General features: G+C 44.4%; 1 long non-coding RNA gene across 1 annotated transcript in view; it reads right to left on the reverse strand.

Annotated features, from left to right (window-relative positions):
• The window catches only part of LOC112981710 (uncharacterized), a 49,838-nt gene extending 30,966 nt beyond the window's left edge, over nt 1-18,872 (reverse strand). Inside the window, exon 1 of the long non-coding RNA XR_003258785.2 lies at nt 18,638-18,872. This is a non-coding gene — a long non-coding RNA (uncharacterized LOC112981710). The remainder of the gene's footprint in view (nt 1-18,637) is intronic.
• Between the last annotated feature and the right edge of the window lie 5,145 nt (nt 18,873-24,017).

Raw genomic sequence — 24,017 nt, forward strand, 5'->3', positions numbered from 1 at the left:
AAAAAAAGAATCTTGTCTCGTGACCTTTCACTACTGCACCTTTTGGGCCATTGAATCTCTGCAAGTTATCCCATTCAATCATTGGTATTTGTTCTGTTGGTATATCTAAACAAGGCTATAGGTATGTTCTTTATCCACACAGTGAAAGCTGAGCTGCAAAACCCCAAAACTAAGGGGATTTATCCTACTCTGTTGGATTATGGCTATATGGAGGTTTGTAGTGAAGCCACTATGGTGGAGGGTCCTGGCAGCAGGCTACAAAGAGAGGGCAGAAAGTCAGGATATGCCCCTCTTTGCTCGTTGCATCATGACCCATGTTGTACTAATGAGAATGAGCTGCCTGTTTTAGACACTCGGCAGTGAGGGACCAAAGTCCTTTGAAATACGAGACTAACACACCTCTTGGTTGTCAAGTGATAGGCAGAAAATGATGTCGTATGAATAAAAGCACTACCAATGCCTGGAGGACAGGTCACAAACACTGAGAATCTAGGATGAGAGAGCAGGGAATTTGGTTGTATAAGGCTGTTCCATTCAGAAACAGAAAAGACGATATTGGTGGAGATGTTATTGATGCCAGTGTAGCCATGTAGGAAAGACCAGGAGCTGTTGTGTTCAGATAATGACTGCCCGAAGGCGATTGCTTAAGGGTGACGAATCTCAACATTTCACTATGTGTCAGCCCTAGTCTCCTGCCCTCAGCTAGGCACTTGCTTGGTGTAAGGTAGAAAGATAAATCAAGAACCAAAATGCTCTCCTGTTGGATCTCTTAAGCTTTAAACTGCTAACTGCTTGTGGAAGAAACTGGCACAGCCAGAAGTAGTATCAATTATTTTAAATTATAACATGCAATGCCAGAATCGGCGATCACATTGGCCACTTGTCTGAGCTGCTTGAAATTCCAGAGGTAAATGTTTAAGGGTGAAATCTTCTCTAATGTCTCATCCTGCACAATACTAGCCCACCAGGTTTACAGTGACCGTAGCTCAAATCCCCTAAACAGCGATCAGCAGACTTACACATTTAAAATAGTATTAGCATCAGGATATTGAAAACCGTTGGTCCTTCTGGGACACTAAAAGGTGCTTTTACCTCTAATCTTGTAGGCAGTGAAAGAGGAAAAAATCTGTTTCCAGTAACTGCTATTTTGCTGAATTGCCTTTTTTGCTGCTTCATAGGTAGTTATCTTTGTATGTGTCCAGTAGGTACCAAATCTAAAGAATTGGATCAGCCCTTAGATATAAGCCATCAGATGACAGAATCACCAGGCTCTGCATAAAGGCTGGTCTAGTGAAATTCCCTACTGGGCTAGAGAGGGAACATTTAGTTCTCTAACTGCCTTTGCTCTTATTCCCTGTTGCTGTTTCTCTCCTTTCCTGTGTCCAGGCATGGATCTTGTGTCCTGCACATGGTTTCCTCCTTGGGAATGAGGAGGGAACATTTAGTCCCTTCACTGCCAGATTTGACCAATGGTGTTCAATAATTACTGAAGTTAGCCGTAAGGATCACTGCTGATAAGAAATCCTGTAAACGTGTATGATACATGAACTATCTGTATGTATTAGATCTAATTACTGTTCAAAATAATTACTCCGTTCAGTAATATTTTCTAGAATGGTAATTTCTATACTGTGGTCTTCCAATGAAAGGTGATTCATTAATTTGCGGTCTGTGGAGATGCCAGGAGGTAGTTACATTTCTTTGCATTAAAGCACAGCATTTTGTTCCTGTTATTCCTCAAATGCCTTCTAGAGTTTTTGACTAACATCATCTAATTGTTACACTTTGTTAATTATGCCAGGCTTTGGCACTTCAGTGTCCATTTCAAGTCTTTATCTGACTTATCTGTGGTGTATGTTCAAATGAATTTCATTTACTCAATTTTGTTAGGCGACACCAGTATTAGACAGTTGGGTATCTCGTGAAGAGGAAGACTTGGCCTGCAAATTCACTCTCACAGACCTACAGATTTACATCTATGGTCAAAAAGGAAAAAAGAAACACTATGAAACCATTTTGAATTCTACAGCTATAAAGCCAAACTCAGCAGGGCAGTGGAGGCAGCAAATACAAAAACACAGTGAAAGCAGTCAAAGCCATTTCACAATATGCATGTGTTTTCAGTTTTTCTTTTACATGTCATATTTTTTAAACAGCAAAGTGCCACAGCTGCCACAGAAGAGGTACAAAATCCTGTCTGTGGAGGAGAAGGGAGGAAAAATGTCCCAGAGCAGAGTCTGGATCAGATGAAGGAGTCCACCATCTGCTCTTTAAGATGGAGATTTCTGGGTGAATATCCAATGTTATGCAGCCCTAACATAGCCTGTGACCTACCACCCAGCAATGTCCCTGCATTTACATTGTCGCATATGACATTAATTTGTAATAACCTAAAGAAGTCCCAACCTCTGCTGTTGCTCCATGGCCCAGCATCACACCTCCCCAGCCAGATTCCCTGATAACACAGCTCTCCAGATATAGCCATGCAGGACCATGCAGGACATTGACCCAGTTGCAAGAAAGGGGACCCCCAACTTGCAGCTAAAGGAAATCCACCTCTGGAGTCAGATGTGTACCTCCAATGTCTGCTGCTCACGAGAAGGGGTTTGCTTTCTCCTTGTGTCCCTGAAGTAGCCCCTGGCTCCTCAGGCACATTTTGCAAAGTCCTGCTGGTCTGAGGGCAAGTTGACAGTGTCTGTCCAGGAGGGTAGTGCCAGTGCATGGCTCTCTGATCCATTAAATCATTTTGAAAATGCAATTATATCTAATTTGTGTTTAGCGTTGGCTGTCTTCAGTGTTTACACTGGTTTGTTTCCATGAAGTGAGATTTCAGGGTTATTTATTACTGCTACTATGTTATGTCCTGCTTTGACGGTCACCTTATGTTCACCCGTTTTTTTTTTTTTTTTTTTGTCAATTATCCAATTATCCTAATTTCATGTATGACTCCTGATCTTTATCTACACATTCTCTTCACTGAGTCCTCTCAGGACAAGAGTTTGTCCTTGCTGCTGGATGGGTTATACAGGCTGGACCACAGAATAACTGCACAAGAAGTAAGGAATAAGCTCAACAGGGTAAGTTTGCTCAAGCACACAAGCTGTCCAAATTTCACATAAAACAGACCTCTTACTTGAAGGAGAGTAAAGAAAAGCTGTGGCTCATGGTTGGGTTTATAGTTGCATTTTCCATCAAGGGGAATATCTGATCCTCTTTGCAGGGAGCAATTACTTGAAAGATGGGTCTCAGCCACAAAGTGTAATTCAATTTTACCCTTCCAAAAAGTTTGGGGTTATTCAGAACTCCCAAGTTTTGATCCTAGTCCATTCCAAACTTGGTTTAGGGAACAAGAGCTGTCTTCCTTTACATTTCAGCTGTCTCTTTAATATACAGTCCTCTCCTTCACTGTTAATCATGTCTCAGCCTCTTGCTGGCATGTGACAACATCAGCTCAAGCATATGCAACAAACTCATAATTCAAAATTACTTGGCTCCACAACACAAGATAATCCTGAGGAACAACAACTGCAAATTATATACTGTAATAGAGTATTCATATATATGTTATCCAATGGTATACACTGTGATTTAATCCTACTACTGTCAAATTATTTGAATCATTAAACTGATGATAACCAATGGATAGCCCATTCATTTTCAAAATGTTTTGATATTTTGGATCAAAACAGTGTTTAGTGTGGTTAGTTAACTTCTTTAGAAATTGTTTTATGGTATGCTGCATAAACTAAGAACACTTTATCCATTAAAGTGAAATCCAATTTTTAATTCAGGACTATTGGAGTATTTTAAAAAATACATATTTAACAGTGGCAGTTCTCTAGAAAAGGATAACTTTTACAATTCATTAAAAACTTATGATTGTTGTATCTTGACATTATGGAAGGCTGAGATATTATGATTTCAACCTTTCTCAAAAAAACCTTTTTTTTCTATTAGAATGAAGTAAAAAAACCAGATTTGGCTTCATGAAGCTACCAAGGTTGCGGATATTCCAATGTTGAGTGAGCTGTACAGCTGGATTAGATCAATTAGCACCAAAACAGAACATTAAATAAGCTTTTATTAATATTAGTTCATGCAATTGCATTCTGTTACATAAGCAATATTTTAAGGGTGAACAGCAACACATTTTCAATTTCCTTGTAGACACTGAGTACAAAGTCAGAATCTCGAGCGTAACACATTTAGTAGTGCAATCAGTTCATCCTGCTTATTTTCCTGAAGCTCTAGTAACACTTTATTCTTACTTTTTTATATCCTTACCTAGTAATGGTTGCTTAACTGCTGTTATATCATCTACAGCCAACACTTCGAAGGGATGAGATGAGGAGAGGTGTGAAAAAATTGCAGTTTTATCGTAGTTGTGTAGGTAACAGTTGTATTATCAAATATTTTCTTTACCCTTTTTATTAAAGCCTGCTAATGGTGCAAATGTGCATTCACCCATATGTTATGAATTCAGGACAACCTCCCAACATGGCTGTTTTTATTTAAATATAGGCTGATGGAGCCAGCTACAGTCTGGACCCTGCACCCCACGCTGGTTCACTTTTGAAAGTGGGCACACCGGGTTCTGCCTTACTGTCTTTGAAAATAAATGAGAACTACAACTGATGTAAATGTGAGCAGAACTGGATTTTGTAAGGCGAGCACAGCTGGCATCTGCAAAGATCAAGAAAGAGGGATAGGGCGGTCAAGATTCTGCAAGATAGACCATGGTTTCGGCCACATTCTGCTAAAGTTTAAATAGTCTTCTTCTGTCTCAGCAAAACTCCTTTCTGCACCAGGGAGATATTTGTTTACAGGTAGACTGCAAGACTAAAGATTTTAATAGTAAAGGTTGTTTTTCAGGAAAGACTGAGACAATACTGATGTTTTAATGGATATTTCTTTTCTCCCATATATATTTACATTGTGCCTCGCATTTCAGTGACTTTTATTCAAACTTGCTACAGCTGAGTTGCAAAATGTTGTCTTTGTCCTTAAGACCATGACAGAGAACTTTATCTGCATTCAGATGCCTACTGGTTTGTGGTATTTCAATAATAAAACAGCAGGATTGAAGGCTCATGATGAGAAATCTGACTAATTACCTGTTAGATGATAGATGGTTGTAACTCGGCAGTGCCAGTCACTGAAAACAAAACACTTCTAGATATCAATCAGCTTCCTGACAAATTCAATTTCCATCACATTCAGTGGACAATAAATGTGAATTTTACCTCAGCAGCTCTATGGCTTTGACTTTTAACTTTCCAATATGCATAATGATGTTTTAATAAAGTAGAGATTTTTTAAAGTAAATTAGTATTTAAATACCTGACATATTCATATTTCAGGCTCAAAGCTGGTGGAAATAATTAATGTTGCAAATCTGTCTTGTGTTCTACTGAAGACAGCAAAGGTGCATTTAATAGCAGTTTTTCTGCTTTCCCCATATATTTTTATTTAAGAGCAATTATTTACAATGCCTGTAATGGGTGTATTCACCCCCTTTTTCCAGCATCTTTATCTGTATGTCAACGAGTTGGGTGTATATTCTACATATGACTTGAAAACGAAAATGTCCAATTATGACCATGACATACCAGCATGTGGGCAAAGTTAAAACAAAGCAGGATTGAGGCATAGAAATTGAATACGGGCTTGGAGAAACACCTCTCTTTCTTTCCACATCGGGCCAAATTGCGTTGTCAACATCTGGAAGGCATGGATAAGCTTGTCCAAGTCGGAATGAATCTGAGTCCACTTACACTGTTATAAATCAGGAGAGGTCAATTACAGGGTGTTTAATATCCAGATGAACTACATGAGATGAGAATTAGGCTCCAGAGGTCCTCGACCTCTTTGTTACATTAGACACAGTAAACTGAAAGCTGAGAGGAAACATTAATGTTGCCTCACACTGCTATTTGCATCCTAGTATCCTCACAACAAATCACCTGGATCAGAGATCCTCTGCCCCGTGCATCATACACAGGTCAAGTAGACATGACAGGCTCTGTCCCAAACTTCAGCAATCTTCACATATGAGAAGATACAAATTCAAATTAAATCATTACCACTGCTTTATTATGAGTGGCATCAATGCAACAGAAAGAGCAGCAAAATCCCCATTTTAGAGCGCTGTGGCTCCCCCATTCTATTTTATCTAGTAAGAATCAGCAAAAAATAAAAACAACCCATTGTGCAGTGGCATTTCCTGGAGGTGGGGACGTTAGGTGCAGTTTTAATGCGCTACCTCCACTGCCAGTGGCGAAGCGTGGTTCAAAGGAAAAACAGCATAGGTGCCTCGCCAGCCCTTGGTGCAGGGGCTGCAGGAAGCTTTATCCTTGGGAAATAGGCTAGTTATTAACTAGGCAACATCTGGGACTGGCTTCTCTCAAAGAACATAGGGGAAAGATAACTATGTTAGTGTAAATGCCTGCCGAGGGTTTCCAGGGCTCGCCGTTTGTCTGCATATCCCATTTGATTGATTGGTGGGCTCCAGAAGAAGCCTTGTCTGCTCATTTCCCCCTACCAGGAACAGCCTCATCCTTCATCCCAAGCTTCCATCGACAGTCCCCACTCCGCATGGGAGTCTTGGGTGGCTGCAGGGCCAGGTACCAGCGGGCAGGCAGCCGCACGCACAACCTCCCACGGGCCCAAAACAGGCAGCCCAGTGGGAAGAGTGCTCTGGACGCAGGCGGGATCAGGCTGCGGGGAGGCCCATGTTCGAGGTAAGCCTCACTGGAAGATGCGAAAAAACAGAGGAAATGGTTGAGAATTTTTCACTGAAGTGAGAGTTTAATCAAGAAAGACCCCCCATGGCGCAGCCACTGCTCCTGGGCAGGGGTCTCTGTTTCTCTTCCAGGGCCACCTTGCTGTGGTGCCATGAGCACCCCATCCCTGAGCAGGTCCTGAGCCTTGAGGACTCACTGCAAAGGCAAAATTTCCTTCAACTTCAGTGGGCAAGGCCAGGGTGCCAGCCCTCAAGCCCATCCAAAGCACGCACCATAACTTCTGGTTTCCCAGGACCTTGCAGGTTGCACACATATGGAGCCGATTTGGCTCCCTCAAGTTATGTTTGGTTTGAATGGTTTTACAGTGGAAGCTGTGGCCAATTTGCCCTCCAAACCACATCCCTCTCTGGAGCTGCAGCCTGGGATTTTGCAAATAACTGTTATTTTCCAATTTGCAATAATGCATGTTGCTGTTTCTGAATATTCAAAAACTATTTCTACTTTCTGTTGAGAAAGATCCTTACTAGTGCTATCAGGGTTTTGTCTCTTTTTGTACCTAGTCTGGCTATCGCTCTAGAAGGCACCAATATATCTCTTAAATAAGAGATTTAGTGCATCAATGAGACATGATATTCACAAATGGAGATTATTAAAGACTATGGCACCAAACTGTGTACTTTTATATATATATGCGTGTGTGTGTGTGTGTGTGTGTGTGTGTATCAGGTAATCAAATTACTATATCTTATATAATATTGTCTGGAAAACAGTGATGGTTGTACTAACAAACACTTCTGTTTCTGATATCAGTCATAAATCACTAGGTTCATATACTACATTTAATTATATATTTATACAAGATTTTGCAGCGATTTTTTCTTGATCAAACTGCTCAACAGAGAAAGTCTACTTAGGCTTTTTTTAAACAAGCCTGACCTTAAAAGATTTCAAGAGGACAAATATCGATCTAAAAAGCTAAAATACTATTTATGATTTTAAATGGCTGAGATATCACTTAGTCTGTTTTATTACAGATGCTATAAGTGATGTTTCATATAAGAATATTATTCTCTCATTGCTTTCCAGGTAGAATTTCCCCCGGTTTCATTGAAAGACCTGAATGTAAAAGAGCTGTGGAACTATGAATTGGGTCCTGGCAAGTGAAACCACTGCATTTTTATATCAGATCATTTGACGTGGCAATGTGGCAGCTATTTAATTACAGACATGCAAGAACAATAAATAAAAGTCACATGGCCTATGTTTCAATAAAATAAAATCCACTTATTCTCTTTAACTAAAATGTCATTTCCCATTTATTTTCCTGTGATACGGTTGCCAATGTCCAATTTTTAGGCTCAATGCACAACAGTGATAAGGTCAAAACCTGAGACACAGTGATGTGATTAGCCCTGTCCTAGGCTACCTCATAAAACTGTCTTCCAGACCGCACATGCTCTGTCATGCAAGAAAAATTGTTTACCAAAGAGTTCAACTGAACAGAGAGAAGTACGAAAATGCAGATAGTGCTACCCTTAGTTTTAACAGTTTCCTCTCGATTGGTTTATACAAGGAGATGTGAAGGAAAAAAAAAGATTTTAAGATGGGTAAATAGAAAAGAAAACTAGACTCTCAGAGAATCAAAAACTGAGGTGGGTGGTCTGGCAGCTCAAATAACAGTTGCAGATGACCTTATGAAGAAGAGGTGTGATTCATCAATCCCATAATACTTGTGATATGCGATATATTCTCTACTTCAGAACAGGCAATAACCCAAGCAAAACCTGGCCTGATGAGGTTTCGTTCGCAGGGGTCCCATCTCTCCATGAGAATAGGTGGAGTTACAAGCATCAGTACCAAACACTAATATGGTACCACAGACGGAGACTTTATTTATCACGCAGAGAGTGAAAACAAAGCTTTATAATAGATTTATTAGTAAAAGAGAACAGAAGAATCTAGTATGGACAAACTGCATGTTCCCCACGTCTCAGCTGCCAGGACTTCCTGCCCTCAGGCTTAGATATATTTATCTGGTTATAATTCAGTAAAGTTGTGTGATTTCAAGCCATTCCAAACAAACAATACATCTAGGATATTATTCAAGGATGTCCTGACAATGCAATATTTCACATTTCAATTTAAAATAAAAAATGGAGATGCTAATTGAATGTTCTTGCAAAGATGAGTTGCTCTTCTGAGAAATTGTTTTTATTAATTTTATTTTTTTAACAGTTTAAGGACTGTAAAAATTAAAATGATGACAGTTTTAGCTGCATGAAATTACTGTAACATGTACATCACTGGGAGACAGAGAAAAGCATATGGAATATATATATATTCAGAGCTTGATTGTGCTGTTTCATTGTATTCAAAAGCCTCTTTGACTTCACTGGAAATTTTACATATGTGACAGTTGCAGAAATGAGTCCTCAAATTGTACAGAAATCAAATTTCCATGTTAAAGAGACCTCGTTTCTAATTTTACTTGGAAAATCAGTTTTTCATATATTACCCTTGTCCCCCCAAATCTCCTTATTTTTTAGCCTTTCTAAACATTGGGGCTTTTCATAAGTAAGGGACACTGAAAAAAAAAAAATCACTTTGTATTTACTAGGGATGAATATGCCACTGGAACAAGTGTTTGGTGTCAAGAGTAGTGTCAAGAGTAGAGAGAAAAACAGGTAATATCATTTGTGCCCCAGTGCTCAAAATAAAATATTAATGGCAGCATTTCTTGAGAAATTAAATTACTAGGAAAGAAATTCTAAAAAATATGCATTCTGCTGTCTGGTTGAAAACCCTTGCACAAATTATGGTCAAATTAATGTCCTTTTGTCTTTGGCATACATACTTTATGACCTTGAGAGAAGTTCCCATGTAAACGTCTGATGTTTTCTTATTTAAAAGGAGTCATATTTTACATGTACTCACTGGCCTATTAAAAAAAATATGACCGTCAGCAAGGTCTGAATAGTGAAAGTCAGTTGTTTGCAGGAGTCACGAGAAAGTCCATGTTCTGTTTAGGCTCCACTCAGACCTCCAATACAATCTGAATTTTAGTGAATCTTGAAATGATGTTAAGTGCACTGATGCCAAAGGGTTAAGTTTGATCAGCTAAGCCAGTTTGTCTCTTTTTATTCCACCTCTTCACAATTCTTTTAAATCCGTCGGTTTCTCTCCTCATTCTTACTTTCTTCTTTCTTATCTTTTTTCCTCCTATAAGGTTTAGCCCATGCTTTCTGAAAGAAGACCCTACTTATGAGTCAAAGAAGACTTGTCTCCATTCCTGCTCAACTATTAGCAGTGGTTATTAGATAACTTCAGTTCTCACTACCCTGAAAATAAAAAAATCAAGGTCCATTCTAATATAATTTCTCCATATGGGATAAATTGTAGCTGCTATGCCTCTAAGAAGAGTATAATTATCTTAAGTATAATCCATTATCTCAAGTTTCTGGTATACACTGTATGATCAACATGAGTCCAAAATAAAAAGCAAGTTTCTATATTACTACTGTTTCAAAAAGACAATCATGAATTAAAGGAAGGGAATATTATGATTCATCTATCAATTTTCTGTTAGTCATATTCAATTCTATCTGAACAATTTTTCATTAAAAAATTCAATGACCTGCCAATAAATTTAAAATGTTAACATATTTTAGATACATTTAAATCATGTTTCAAGCAGGTTAATAATATCCCACAAGCCTCATAAGCAGTGAAGGAAGCAGTCTTCATTTGATACCTTGACTGTGTGACTCTATAAACAGGCCTACTCCAGCTGGGGCTATGAGGAGGCTAAAATGTTTCTTTCTCTCATAATAAGGTCACCAAGAAACACAGACATTTTGGACTTAAAACAGCAATTGGACGAGTGCTATTAAATGAGGAAATTCAGTGTTCCTCACATGGTGCTTAGATCTTGCAAGACGCTAGTACACTGACTTAAGGTCAGACCATGAGGCTATCTCTTACTCCTGTCTTTACCACAAGGTCACCCATCTCTACCACTGTTCCTATTAAAATGATATAAATAAATGTCTTCCATAGCCATAAATATTTTTTCCTAGCAAGCTTTTTAGCTATTGTCCCACATTTGCAGATATAACCCACTCCGGTAAATTTTAAGGACAGTTTTCCAGAATTGAGGCAAACATGGTTAAATCCAAGATCCCACAGCAATATAATAAATATTCATCAGTACTGCCTTTGATTTTATATACTTCCCAAGCTTCAAAATAGCTAAATGACACAAATTTATTACAGTGGTAGCAACAACACAATGATGGTTAGTGGCCTGTCGCTGCTACCATCCAAACTTTGGCTCACAATAATATGAAACTCTTGACAGGCCATTCATGGATCAAACTTAAAATATAAAGAAAAAAGAGAAATGATTTTAACAACTGAAAATTTAAGAAACTGTCAGATGACAAACCAACATATGGAACAGAAAAAGAAATGTACAATGAGAAAAAAAGAATATGTGCATTGCATGTAGGTTTTCTACTTATACGTATAGTTATCTTGACACTTCTGAAAAAGAGCACGTTTCTTAAAGGAATGGTAAGAACCAAAGAACCTGAGGGAGTGTCCTTCTACATGTCACCAGCTCAAACTGAGCTCGGGAGAGAGAGGTCAGTCCAGCCTGATGGCACATTTGGTGGCTGATCAGCAGGCAACACCTGGGGCTTCAGTGGACATCTCAGAGGAGGATCTGGGCACGCGGTAGGCAGCTAACGCTACTCTCCTCGCCAGGACCAGAGCTGCCTACTAGGGTAGAGAAGCTTGTCCTCCCTCATTTGTTATTAAACATTACACTCGAAACAAAATGGGTAGAAAGATACAACTTGGGGTTATTCATGCTACTCCCTCTAGTCACCTAGTCCAGCTAGGCTTGCTCTACAGACAGGGAAAGGAGGAAGAAGGTGGGGGAGAGAGAAAGAGAAGCAGAGGCAGAAATTTCCTTCAGAAAGTGCCTTACAGCACCCAAGTTAGGCTCCTGCTCGAACTTGCACGGGGTAAGTTTCTATCTCTGCCTCAGCTCTCAGGAGGTCAGCGAAGGTGGGCCCAGCTGTGCAGACCTTCCCGAGGTGACGAAACCTTCCCCAGGGTTTCCCCTAGGTTGGATCAAGCTGACCCTGAGCACTCAAGGATGTTTCAGGGACTATCTGTGAATCAAGGGCCCCCACTAAAGGAAAAACAACTCACCCACCTTCTCACAAAGGATTTAGTATCAGAGTGCTACAACAGGAGGTTGGGTTACTAAAATTTAATTTCTTTAAAAAATGCATTCCATACTTCCATCACCCAATGAATTATTAACACAAATAATTAAAACTAATATATGGTTGCAAAAATAAATGAATAAAGTATATTTCATTATGCAGTATCCTTGATTTTTATGATGTTTGTTTGATTACTCACTAATTTGCAAAATGTGGTAATCTGCAGTATGCATCCCAGTCATTAATGAAATCATACTGTACTTTAGTCAACAGGCTGATGAACTGACGTGTTGCACCAGCAACCAATACCCCTTATAAAAAAGAAGAAACAAATTCAAGGGACTGATTCTTGTTTTATATAAAAACTAGCTTACAACATTCAGACAATGAAGAGTAACCCCTGAGTTGCTCAAGAGAGGCCTTCAGTATGATATGGTGATATAAATGAACATTTAAGCAAATAATAATCTGATCAAAGTCTATTCTGAATTTTTTTGCACATATTTTATATTTTAGAATCTCTGATTAAAACTGGTGAGAAAATCTAGGTGACACCCAGAGGGTAAATATAACTCAGTATGGATCAACAGCCTAAGTTCCAACACCCAGTTTTAAGAAACATGTTCTCTTCAACAGATGTACGAGTGTTATCATTGGCATGGCTATAAATAAACATTAAATCCTCATCAGTCAAAATAAGGAGCACTCTAACGTTTCACTTTCATTAGATAACAATAACACCTCTGGAAAAACATTAAGTCTAAATAATAGCATATTTATTATTTGACAAAAACTATCTCACAAAATATTTTGTTTTAATTCCCAGATGATTTACATAATAGATTATAACAGCTACTATAACAATTTCAAAGGGTTTTTTTTTCCTGAGAACTCTTTGAATCCTCTCACACTAAAGTGTTTTTCCACATCTTATTTTTTTAATTAGCATGTCATGAGAAAATACTTACACATATTTTCCTATAACCACGCTAGCCCAACAAAAGTGGAAGAATTCATAGGTCACTTCTAAGTCACCTGTTGCATTACAGTTCAAGGCAGAAATATTTCTTCCTCACCAGCCTGGGACCTGCCAGAGGGCAGTACAAAGGCTTTGCAGAGCGCGCATGAGTCGCAGCGCACGGCCGGAGCAGAGCGTCGTGGCAGATACAGCTGGATTTCAGAATTTTAGTCAGAGCCCTAAAATAAATGGGCCTATGCTTAATTCATTGTCAGGCAAAGCTCCTCTTGAAGCAGCATAGGGCCTTCTGTTTAATTCTGCTCACGCGCAAATTTATTTGGGGATGAACAAATAATTAATGTATCAAAAGGTTCCTTGGGACATTCCGAAAGTTGCCATGTAAAATTACTGTCAGGGCAGAGCTGAGACGCTGCATTATAGAATTAACTCATAAAATAATATCATGTGTAATTGCATTCATGTTGTCACTGTCTCTTGGTAAATCTCTAGAGATTTACAGCACCACACACTGGAGCAAGACTATCTAATATTTATAATGTTTCATTATTTTCATCTACTTGGAGCAAAACCTATAGACTTATATCAAATCCAGCATGATGTGTCAGAAATAGCAGTGTCCACTCGCAGGATTTATAGGAGTACACAGAATGCAGGCAGACAATACCACAGTAATTGCAAGCTACCAAACAGCTGCATGGCATTTACTCAAAATACTTTATGCATTTAGCACACTTATTGAGTGGAACTTGAAATAGGCTCCTTGTTTATTGGGCATGGCAGAGGGGAAATTTTGTTTCTTTACTAGACCTTCAGAATATAAACAGATCTGGATTGTAAAACCCTTTCATCGTACTTCTACAGGTAAAAATAATATTTTAACTAATGGCAGCTTTGGCTGGGGAAAAGTTAAAAGACTCCAGAACTTTTCCTACAGTTTAACTCAAAGTCCTTTTTGGAAGAGGACAGCCAAATTGTTCTTGCATAGCTTTCATATCAGAAGTAAATTGTTTACAGCGTTTTGAAATGTTTAGGATTTCATATTAGTATTTTCTAATTTATGACCAGAAAAACTATGAGCTTGTAGCTTTCTGATTGCTATTGTCAGTCAGCATGCAAACACTGCACTAATAGTAAAACAATTTCCTTGTGATTGGTGTGACCTTAAAGTATGTGTCCAAGCTTCGTAAAGAACATAGCATTGATGTCAATGGGAGTTTTGCCAGAACAAGAAATGAAGAATCTGGCCCTTTCTCTGCGACTGCTGACAACACTGTACCATATTATGGTGGTAGGATTTTTAAATTAAATGTGCTATCGGACTAAGTACACGAAGAACCTGAAAGTAGTGAGTATCTAAATATTGGGCTAAGTTTGTAAAGGAGTCTGTAAGTCCTGTGTGACAGAGGGGAGAAAATTAGAAATTCTAGCGATAGGAAGACATGCTAGATGAGCAAGTTGATATATTTTTAAGTGGTGTGTTTGGTTTGTTTGTTTTTTAATAGCTGTGCTTTTTACTACAGACAATAAATATCGTGAGAAGGAGAAATATGATATTAAACAGGGTTTGTTCCTAAGCTTATGACTCCAGTAGGAACAGACTAAAAGCCATTTATAGCATTTCCCAACAGAAATACTCCATTTGCTATAGGAGTGTTTACTGCACCTGAATTTTCCTAGCAGAAAACATCATTTTCGCAGTCAAATTCCAGTATTAGCAGAGAAGTAATTATTAAGTGATATTTGTGAAAGAGTGATAAGCCGGGGGGGGGGGGGGTGCCCTCATTGCTGTTACTCCTTCACAAATAAGAAATTAGGTTCGATAATCTGGTCAATTTTCGACTTTCAGTCATGTGCCTGAAAGAACCATTTTACTGGAAAGGACCTGACCAACTCTTTTAGGCAGCTGCTACACGCATACGAAAGCACACCTTTATCTAAAAGAGCATGAATTTAAGAAATGTCCTAAAAACAATCTGTGCCCAGATAAGATGAGCCTTGCTTATATTTCCAGCAACTCCACACCACCAGCCCAGACTCGCTATGGGTACTTATATCTAAATAGAGATCTCTTTACCCTGAGATGAATCAGTACATTTTAATCTAGCTCAGGAATGCTAGCTGCCTGTAAATAATGTGCTGTAAACCAAAGCAAAACTGGAAAGAGATTAAAAGTGCTGTACCTGTAAAGTCCTTTATACTGTGCCTGAAGCCTGTTCCAGCTCAACAGGAGCCTCCCATTGATTTCAATGGATATTGGTTCAAACCCTTCTTTCAGAGCTCATGTGTTTCACCAGTTTAATATAGTTACATCTCCTGGTAGCCTTTTTCCATTGCTGTTTATAGGCGCATTCGACAATTTGCTGTATGATAAAAAAAGTCTGTGGAAGCACAAACCGTGTTGTATACAGATCAAATGTACAGACTAAAGAGCTGCTACAAATAACAGTGGAAAACTGCTCCAGCATCAGAAAAATTATTTTTCTTTTGGTTTTAAAAATTTTCCTAAGTTTTCTAAGCCAACTAGCCAGGCAGTTCTAGGTGCTCCTATTAGGAATACTCACCTCAGTGGAGGTCTTCCTATAAGCAGAAATGGTAAATAAAAATAAATAACTTAATCTATACAGATCTGAAAATGTGACTGACACTAAAATTGCTATAAGTTAATAACCTGCTTCACTCATCCACATAAAAGATAATGATTTTGATTTAAATGGAGACACTAAAATTAGGTATGTAACTGCCTGTATTATAGCCTCACTTCCTAAACCAAACCCATCAATAATCCAAAGTCTAAGGGTTCAACAGCTTTCAATAAAGCGTGAAGTCAAGACAAGGAAAACCTAGACTTGCATAATAAAATATATTATTTTGCAGATATGAAAAGCTATCTTAAGTATCATGATGCTGACACTGTATTTACAAATTATTGATTTATCAATAGTACCAAATATTTGTAATGTGTCTTGATTTGTATTGCAGAGTAGGGGGAAATGAATTTCTCTTCAGTGCTTATGTTATCTGGTAGATGATTGTTTTCAGGATATTTCTTTTAAATAATAAGCAGAAACTACACTTGCTCTTTTAGGACTATTTTTCTAATTCATGATACTTTAAAACCTAAAATTCCAATGTAATCGCCCTCCCTTACAATACTTCGTGCTGACGGTGGTGTAAATTTTCGCTGTCCAAGTATCAAAGAAAGGTGAAATCTTACATTCAAAATAATAGCTGTTTCCAGAAAAACATTCTTCTTTCAGAGACCTTACATCTAGCCCGAGTTTACTTCTAATGTGTGAGCTATTCGAGGTCTGTTGGCCTGCAACCTGCAAAGGTATACTATTAGGGTAGCTCTTCCATTTTTTGCTATGAATTGTAAGTAAAACGTACTCGAAATAAAATGGAGGAAGAGATATTCAGTCACATCTGTGTGGGATTTTTTTAATCGATATCTGAGGTGACCATTTTATGTTCTGACTGTAAATTGTGGACAGAAAACGGGCCTTATAAGGAATTCCGAACCTCACACCATTTGGTTTATGTTTTTTGAATGGATGTTAAGTGTCTGGCACATCACTCATTCCCTTCTGGAAGGTGCAGATTTGAGGACATGCTCAACCCTGCTCTAAGTTTAGAAAGTTTCAAAATAAAAGAGGAGTATTCCCGAAGTCCCTGCCCTCTAGTCTGTCCTTTAGATAACGAAGTTTCTGAAGGTATTGCTCAACACAGACCAACTGAGGAGGGGAAAAAAAAGGAGGGGAGGAAATGACAGAAAAGCATATGTTGTTGCATTTCTTCCGAGTTTATTCAGAATTATATCCATCTGGGTGAAACAGCCAATTCCCCAGTAAATTAATGGTCTGATGATTCAGGGAAATGTAGAGCTAGGTTCTTAGCTGTAAAATACATGTAAATGAAGGAAAGGAGTACGCAGAGGTGAATCTAGTTTGGTAGAACGCACACTTTCCATAGATTCAAGTATTGATTTGGAAACAGGAACCTCCAAATAAAATGCCAACCTTACGGCACTTTTATCAGAACCCACCTTCAATGCAAGCTCAAATTCGGACCCTCAGCGGCGGAGCGCTGGGGAACCTGAGCGGAGGCACCATTTACGAGCAGGGGCGGCTCGTTAGGGGGGCAGATTGCTGCCGGCTCGGCGCTCGCTCCCGCTTGGCGTGGGAGCCGCAGCCCGGGGAGCCCGGGATCGGGCCCGCCGCTTTGCCCCTTCTTCCTTCCCGTCCCCGCCGCAGGGAGGGTCTGTCCGTCCCCCCCTCCGGCAGGGAGAAAAGGACATTAGGCTGCACTTGGGAGACGCTCCGCTGTCTCTAAAACAGCAGCCCCCTGGCCCGCCTGCGCGAGCAGAAAGGCGATGTCAGCAGATGCTCAGCAACAGAGCGGTTAAAACCTGCAACGCGCTTTGAGGGGGGGGGGGGTGTCTTTTTTTTTTTTTTTTTTTTTTTTGGACAGCAAGTCCTGGGGATTGAGCCCTCTCCGGAGTTTGCCCGCGCCTTGTCATGAGCGCAGCGTCCCGCGCGGCTCGCCGAGCTCGTTGGCCGGCGCCGGGCCGGGGCAGGCGGCGGAGCGGCCGCGGAGCGCCCCGGGCTGCGGGCGGCGGCGGGCCGCGCTTGGCCGCTGCCGGGCGGGAGGGCGGCTCTGCGGCCGGCGCTCATTAGCGTGCGATTATCGGGCTTATTTATAAGGGGCGCAGCGCGGCGGGCGCGGAGCGCCGTGAACTTGGAGGTGCCAAGCGGCTCGCGGCGCCTCCGCCGGGACCTGCCGCCGCCCCCTGCGCTTCGCGGGGCTCCCGGGGCTGCGGGGGCAGCTCTTGCCCCGGCTCCTTTCAGCGGAATCTAGACGCCGGGGATCGGTTTACTCGGACAACTCTAGTGTCTAATTTATCCAGTCCTCATTTGCAAACAGTCTCCTGCTAAATTATGTCAGCCAAAGGTCAGCCGGACTCAGCAGTTCTCTTCATTTTCTTAATTTTAAAACAAAAAAGGGGAGGGGGAAGGGTGGTGGGGGAGGGCGGGGGAAAGAAACCAGCAAGTTATTCAAATTCAACCTCATCTGAATAATCGTGAATTTGATCCAGTCAGAGCTGCAGACTGTACATTAAAAATAAATGTCCAGGAGGCATTTACTGTAGTTGATTCTTTTTTTAAAATACAGAGGTTTCAAAACTGCAACGTTTCTCCAACCCCTCCCCCCAAACATGGAGTGAGTTTTCAGGTGCTGCACAAACCTTGCAGAGTGGTATCAGCGTGTTTGCAACGCTCACGTTAAATGCACGAACCCCAATCATAATTGTATGTTCACAAAGCACATATGGCAGCTGCATTCTTTGTATAGTTTGTTATGGTCTAGTGTGTAATGTAAATATAAAGATCAGACTCAAAACATAGGCTCACTCTCCCCATAACAACCAAAAAAAAAAAAGTTGCTTTGCAAACTTAGAAAGAATGACATTAGTGCCGTGCTACTGTCTGAGCCAGCAATGACTATTTGGTCTGTTTGCTCCCATTCAGAGTTAATACACGACAATAGTTTTACTCCGCGCTGCTTGACGTGAAACCACTGGGGTTGGGCAGTTCTGCTCCAAACAAATACAACTTCTACACCCGTCCCTGGAACAGCGAGCCGAGAGCTGAGCGAGTTTTGCAATGGAGAAAAGCATCACTTACCACGGCGGGGTCTAGATCTCGGCAAATGCTGCCAGTAGGTCTGAGAAGTGAAAAACTGGAAGGGAAGCGCAAAAGGCAGAAAGTTGGAAAGGGGGATTTGTATGTGTGTGTGTGTGTGTGTGTGTGTGTGTGTGTGTAAGCCAGAGGGAAATGCGAGCACAGCGCTCCCTGCTCTCCCTGGTCGCCACCAAAACAAAGATCCAGGAGTTAAGGGAGCAAAGCTGTGCCAGATCTACACACACAGCTACTCAGGGCCAAACCTCAGCTTCTCGCTCACTCCAGCTAGCGACAAGGGTTAATGCTCCGGAGGGACAGGCTAGCCTGCCCCTGCCACTATTGGCTAGGAAAGGAAGCAGGTTTAAGGTAAATTTGCAGGCGCTTTGCAAGTCACGAAGGAATAATTTTAAATTGAACGTAATAGTAATAATAATAATAGTAATAATCATAGCGTCCGTCTTCGTCCAGTTGGCTAAAAAATAAAAGCGTCTCCTGCCTTCTCCTGCCTCAGCATCGGGCGAAGGCTTCCCGGCGCGATCACCCCCGAACAAACCCCGCAGCCGCGACCGCCCGAGACCGGGAGGCGTTTGGGAATCCCTGGGAAACAAACACGAAACGCACATGAACTCGGCAAGGAGCACGGGGAAAGGGGGCGACGCAGCCCTGAGCGCTAACGACGGAGGTTCAGCATCCCGCTTGGAGGAGATCAACAGTTTTCTGGGGAGTTAAATGAGCCGAGCGGGTTTCCACAGAAATGCAGTGGTTCAGGTGTGTGCCTGAGCACACGTGTTTCGTCCTCCCTCCGCACCGCATGGAAATACCGGAGCGCTTCCCATTTGGCTAGAAAAAAATAATGAAAAAAATTCTGGCTGGAGTAAAACATATATATGCGTTTATATACAATATATATATGCGTTTATAGACATTCATACACATCTATGTAATCGCTGGAATAAGTGATGCCCACGGGGAGACCCTGAGCCAAGCTCCCACTTGGGGAACCGAGGTCAGGATCTGCCCTTCCTGCGGGTTTCCGAAATGAACAGGCGACATGATGGACACCGGCTTTATTGTCGCCTCTTGTAGTTGGCTGGGGCGAGCGGCGAGTCGCGGGGAGCGGGGGGCGAGAGGCCCCCAAGGTGTGGGGCTGGGGCGGCTTCCCAGCACCGCCCCCGCGCACCCACCGCGTGTGCGTGTTTCCCGGCTCTGGCCGAGGAGGCGATGGAGGGGGGTGGGCTGCGGCGGAGGAGGGGAAGGAGAGGCTTCAGAGAGGGACTTGTCGCTGGGTGATTTCAGACCAGCGTCGCTCCACCCATAGTGGCCATTCGGCAACTTTGGAAGCGGCCGCTGCCGGCGGAGCGCGCAGCGCGGGGCGGCCCCTGCGCGGGAGCGCGGCGCGCCGCCGCCCAGGTGCGCCCGGCCCCTGCGCGGGCCGCGGAGAGCCCCTTCCTCCGCTCCCTGCTACTCCGCACCGCGCTCTGGAGGAAGGAAAAAAAAAATCCCGCCTCATTAGCAAGATTGAGAAGCACATTTCTGATAACATGGGATGTAATTTTGCCATCATACAAAAGGCTTTAAAATCACTTTGTGCCGCCGAACAATGAGTGCGGAGAATTATTACTATTTGCTTAAAAAAAACCCTGCAGCCTACAAACGGAAAAAATGCCAAGACCGTGTATTTGTTACTCGGATCTATCATGTGATGTCGATATATCAGCAATAAAATATGATGGGCCATATACAGTATAATGAGATTTTACTAAGGGGAGAAATGCAGGAAAGGAATCCATTACAACAACCTTTCTCTCTTCCCACGAGACTGTACTTTTCTGACGAACGCGCCAGTAACGTTTTGCCACATAATACCATGAAAAGCAACTCAGCTAGCGGACATCTGAGCTGAAAATTATTATATCGCAGGACGCGGCGATTTGCTAAAGTATCCGTTAAATTAAAGATGTTGCGTTATCCCAACACGCCGGAGAAGGGAGGAAGGGGGAAAGCGCCCTGCCGGGCAGCGCGGTGCGCGCAGCGGGGCCGGGGGGCTCCTCGGAAGGGGAAGCGGGCGGAGGGGCTCTTCCCGTTGGGGGGAAACGTGTGCGCGGGCCGCGGAGCCGGGGCGGCGGGGCGCGGAGCCCCGCGGGGCAGCGCGGCGCGGCGGCGGGAGGCGCGGGCCGGGCCGGGCGGCGCGGGGGGCGGCGCGGGCAGCACGTGCGGCGGGGCGCGGGCGCGGGCGCGGGGCGTAGCCGCCCGGTACCTTCCGCGGGCGGCGGGGAGGTGGCGGAGTCATAAATATTCAAGAGCACGTGGAGCCAGGGCCGCGCCGCGCCGGGCGCGCATGCTCCGCCGCCGCCGCCGTGGTGCGCGGCGGGAGCTGCTCCGCGCGGGCGGGCGCGGCCCTGCGCTCCGCCGCCTCCTCCAGCAACCGGCCCTGGGCGAGAAGCGCCGCTCACCTATGGCTGCCCCCTCCCCTGGGGGGGCGACAGCGGCCACGAAACACGTGTGCGCGCAGCCTGGGGGGGGGTCGCCTGCCTGCGGGATTTTTTCCTTCTCTTCAGTCGTCCTCCTCCTGCGTTTTCGTGGGATTTCGGTAGTGAGACCTTAAACTCTCCCAGACGTCCCCGTTCACAACTCTCAGATTTCGCTAGGGAGGATTTTGCTAGGAGAAACGCTGCAGGGCCACTCGGGGGGGTCCAGGGCGCGCGTGGGCACCGCGGGCCGTGCGCCGGCCTCGCCGCGCCCGCCCGGGACAGCGGCCGCCGGTCCCGGCGTGTAAACACGCGCGCGAGCGCAGATGCACACACGGAGCATTTTTTTAATAGCAGTTTCATGGAGAGGTAGTATGATCCTATATAGCTAAAAAGGTAATTAATTTGATTTATTGTACTTGAAAAATCCTGTCTGCAGTACGGGCGTCATCTGGAAACTTCATGCTATTTTATACTATCGTTCTAAAGCCGAAATAAATGTTACGAATTGATGACAGCTTCCAGCTGCATGATAAAAATAGCCCCTTCGCTTCACGGGATCGTGTTTCTTGTTACGGAAGATGAACCAAATCTGACCCATAGAGTTAAGCAGCGAAAAAAATAAATTGATATAAAAAATGGCCATATTTAATACACGGTGCACCCTAAAAAGTAGCCTGTTTGCGATGAAACGGAATCCACCTTAATACGTTCAGCAAAGTTGAAGAAATCTACCCTGTGCCTCGTTCAAAACAAGAATTTCAATTATTAACCTCACCGGATGAATTTGAAAAACATACCCATTTTGTTACACACGCTCCACTGTAGAGACGCAATTGCATTAAATAATAGAGGTTACGTGCGCCTTCCGAAATATACCCCCGCGTAAGCACACGCACTTGCGTCTTTCCAGAAGCACCGCTGTTTAAACACGTATCTGTCTGTATAAAACAGTAACACTAACGCGAACGGCGATTCCTGCGACCGTGGGCGCATCTGCGACAAAGAGCGGTGTCCTCCGGGCGGTACCGCGGAGCAGCGGGCCCGGCCCGGCCTCCCCCAAGGCGTCCCGGTGCTCTCGGCGCGCGCAGGGCGCCGGTCCGCCGCCAGGCGCGGAGGCCGGTCGCGCTGGAGGCGCCCGCTGCGCGCTGCCGCGGCCGGGCCCGGCCGGGCCCCCCTGCGCTGCGCGACCGCGGCGCGGCGGCGGGAGGCCGGCAGGGGAGAGCGGCGGCCCGGGCAGGCGAAGGGGAGCAGCCCCCGCGGAGCGGCGCCGGGCCAGGCCGCGCTTCCAGGGGCACGTGCGGGGCGGCGCGGCGCGCCCGCGCTTCGCACATGCGGGCGCGGGCGGGAGGCCCCTCCGCGGGCACCGCGCAGCGCGGCGTGCGTGGACGGGGACCAGCATGTGTGTAAATGCGCGCCGTGTATATCCACATTATACAGTCTCCATACAAAAAATGCCTGAAAAGCACCTTCAGGGACATTGCTGGCGAATTATTTACACTCCGAGCTCTAGCAGTAAAATACACACGGACTCTTCAGCATCAGGTCACTTGAAATGCTCTGTCCTGTATCAGCAGCATTTTATATAGGTTATTTCCCCCCCCCCCCCCCATCCCTGCCTCCTGGAAGTTGTCTTTGCAGCGAGACTCCGGCTCCGCGCAGGCTGCCCGGGGTGTCCCGCCGGCCTGGGCGCAGTCCCACGCGTTTCTGCGGGCTCCGCAGCCCCCGGCAGCGGCGCTTCCAACATTTTGCTCTGCTTAAAAGTTGCTCGGAAAGGAGCAAGTGCCCTGGAAGTGGGAAAACTTACAGAGTTGCGCCCGTTTGCCAGCGGGGCCAGAAAAGCAGTAAATAAAAGTCCCCAAGTTAGGTCCGCGGCCGGGGGCTGTTCAGCGCTTCACGGCCGAGGCGAGGCAGACGCGAGGCCGGCGGCAGGCTGCGGCCCCGTTTCAGGCGGTGTTTGCGTTAAAGAAGCTAACTCCGCTTCGTGAACGCCGGCCTCGTCTTCCCAAAAATTTAGGCGATCACTCACAAGCCGTTAAGACCTGAAAGGCGAGTATTTCGGGGGGAAAAGGAAGCGCCCGATTATTGTTTTTCGCATTTCACTTTCTGCGCGCCCCCGCGCAGCCCCGCCGCGCTGTCCTGCCTCTCCCCAGACGCTCCTCCTCGGCCGCGGGAGCTTCCGCGGGCGCGGGAGCCTGCGGACGGCGCCGGCAGCAGCCGCACGTCGGGCCGCGGCGTTTTGGCTGCACCAAAACACAGAGCAGCAAAGGGGGCGGGCGGCTGCCAGCGCGGCCTTCCGCCGGTGCGCAGCGCTGACCCTGCCCTTCGCGGCCAACGCCCGTGCATTTCGCAACCTAATAACCCGTGAAGAGAAAGTCCCCCAAATCATCTCAAAAGCCAGACGTTAAAGGTACAAACAAAGCAACGGAGCACGTCGAGGTTGCAGCCCTGGGGCTGCTGTTTGCCCTGCAAGCCGTCGGGATTAAATCCGAAACCAGCGCCCGGCTGCAGCAGAGCTGGCTTCGCGGCCAGCCCAGCACGGAGGCAGCCGGCAGAGTCCCCGCTGCCTCTCTGCCTGCAAAATGCCCCCCTCGCTGCCGAGGGGGTATGGGGGCACTGCTCCTCTCCCCGGAGCCGGCAGCGCGGGCACGGCGCGGACCGGAGCTCCGCGGTCCCGGCCGCAGCGGCCGGCGCTAACGCAGCACATACACGGGGTGGCCATCGAGCAGGATTCACCCCCCGCCCCGACAGAAAACAACAGCAGCAACAACAACAACAAAATCATTCTGTCTGCTGTAGGACGCTGGAACAAACCTCAGATCGAAAGTTTACAAGAATAGTCGTTAACCAAGTGCTCAGATATATGTAAGTAACAGATCTGTGTTAAGCGACCACTAGGGACTCCACAGAAGTTC

This window comes from Dromaius novaehollandiae, chromosome 9 (assembly GCF_036370855.1).
Source record: "Dromaius novaehollandiae isolate bDroNov1 chromosome 9, bDroNov1.hap1, whole genome shotgun sequence".
Taxonomy (NCBI): Eukaryota; Metazoa; Chordata; class Aves; order Casuariiformes; family Dromaiidae; genus Dromaius; species Dromaius novaehollandiae.